The sequence below is a fragment of the Gossypium hirsutum genome, chromosome A06 (genome assembly GCF_007990345.1).
Source record: "Gossypium hirsutum isolate 1008001.06 chromosome A06, Gossypium_hirsutum_v2.1, whole genome shotgun sequence".
Classification (NCBI taxonomy): domain Eukaryota; kingdom Viridiplantae; phylum Streptophyta; class Magnoliopsida; order Malvales; family Malvaceae; genus Gossypium; species Gossypium hirsutum.
Window position 1 is genome coordinate 43,687,104 of NC_053429.1, and position 2,392 is coordinate 43,689,495.

The window sequence follows — 2,392 nt, forward strand, 5'->3', positions numbered from 1 at the left end:
TTTTCTGAAAAGCATGATGTTCTATTTCTGTGTATGTATGCCATGACATATTATTTCTGTTGCATGGGACCTGGGTTTATATTGATGGAGGAAGCGTTTTGGCAGCCTCGCTGCAATCTGGTGGCCTCGCCACATATATCTGTTCTGGTGACTTCGTCACAATATCTAGCAGCCTCGCTGCAATCTGGTGGCTTCGCCATATATATATATATCTATTTTGGTGGCTTAGCCACAATATCTGTATCTGGTGACTTCGTCACAATATTTGGCAGCCTCGCTGCAATTTCTGTGGTGCGTAGCGGTTGGGTGGGTCGAGTAGTCTCCCCACATGGTGTAAGACTGGTACGGTGGTGTTATGGATGGCTCTAGGTTGGGATTTCTGCATTCATGATAAATTTGTTCTGTATCTACTATGGGCCTATGGGTTTCATTCTGATTTCTGTACTGGGCCAAGGCCCAGATAAGTCTGACTCTGAGGTTTAATCTGTTTTCGGCTATGGTTGGGTTATGTTACACACTGAGTTTACCGAACTCACCCTTTATTTTCATCTCTACAGGAAATCCCCAACCATAGTGGGCTTAGAGCTGTGAGAGATTCGGAGTGGCCACATCATCTGCAAAGTTGGTTTTTCTAAGTTAGTTTATTTTTATTATTTTTATATTCTGATTTAATTTTGGGTTTTAAGTTGTAATAAGGCCACTATTTAAATTTCTTTTTTCCGCTATGGTTTTATTTTCTGATTATATTTGTACTATGACAAAACTGCTAGTGTTAGGCTGCGCGGGTTTTCAAAATTAATGAATGTTTTCAAGACTCAACAAGCACAACAAATGGATAGCCTAAAGATTGATAATCTGGCTTTTCATTCAACCGTTGTTTTTACAGAGACCAACCCAATCACTTAAACCAGTGAATGCATACTAAGTCGTAATTCCATTTGACACGTCAGATCTGACCATAACATTTGGGTCAGATTTGGGGTGTTACATTTAGTGGTATCAGAGCCAAGTTGCAACAACTCGGCTATGGAACGGGTCTAAAAACGGGAGTTTGTAAAGAACACTGAATAAAGGTTTTCGAAATCATTTTTTTTGGAACTTGATTATAAATTGTTTTCGAGAATGTTTCCAATATTATCTCTTTACAAATAGATGATTTTAAAGATTAAAATCGGTTTTCTAAAATTAGGTTTTTTAGAAGGTGGCACACCGAATCTCCGGTCCAAGTATGTAAGCTTTCTGAGCCTTTTTTATTGTTTCTGAAATATCTGTTATATGCTTGTACAAAACCTTATCATGGTACTTTAGTTAGGGTAACACTGGAACTATAGAAACTTTGATAAGTATACTGAGACTGTAGCTAGGCTACCGCAAAAGGAAACAAACTCAAACTGTGAATTACTTTTATTCATAAGACATTTGTAATAAACACTGAAATATTAAACTGATTCATAAAATTCTTAACCAGATAATACGAAATGAGTACATGAGCAGCTCGTGGAAGAGGCCGTGGACGTGGCTGGGGTAATGCTCAGGCTGAATCTTCATCTTCAGGACATGTGCCGGTAGCAGATGCACTGGTACCACCGGCAACGGAGGTAGAGTCTCATGATCGATGTGCCGGGGACGATGCTTTGTCCCAGGAAATGCTTCGAGTTTTGGAAAAGGGTTGCTGGGGCAAGTACGGGAAATGAAATTCGGGGGTCTATTTCTGAGCAGCTCCGGGCCAATGGAGCAGAGATATTTAGGGGTATATTTGGTGTAGCTCCGAATGTGGCTGAGTATTAGTTAGAAGCCACAGAGTGGATTAGGGATGATCTGGACTACTTTTTGGAGTAGAAGCTGAAGGGAGCCATATCGTTACTCAGGGATGAGGCTTATCAGTGGTGGCTCATGGTGAGAGATAGAACTCCTGCTGATAGTGTGACTTGGGAGCTGTTTAAGACAGCCTTCAAAGGAAAGTATCTTGGGGCTAGTTACATGGACGCTTGCCGGAAAGAATTTCTGAACCTAGTCCAAGGGAGTAAGTCAGTGGTTGAGTATTAGTCTGAGTTTCTGAGACTGAGCCGGTATGCTTCTGGGATTGTCGCTACAGAGTATGAGCGTTGCGTACACTTTGAGGATGGTCTGAGAGATGAACTTAGGGTGCTGATTGCTCTGCAGAGGGAGCGTAACTTCGCTGCTTTAGTGGAGAAAGCTAAGATAGCTGAGGAAGCGAAGCATGCAGAAAGACAGAATCGTGAGAAAGATCAAAACCATTTTAGGAGAGATTCAGGACTTTCAGGTGGTATGAACAGGAATATTAAGAGAGCAAGGGTAATGGAGCCAGTTCGAGCAGTACCGATGAATGTTGTTAGACCGCAGGGTTGTAGGAATTGTGGGAAGATGCATA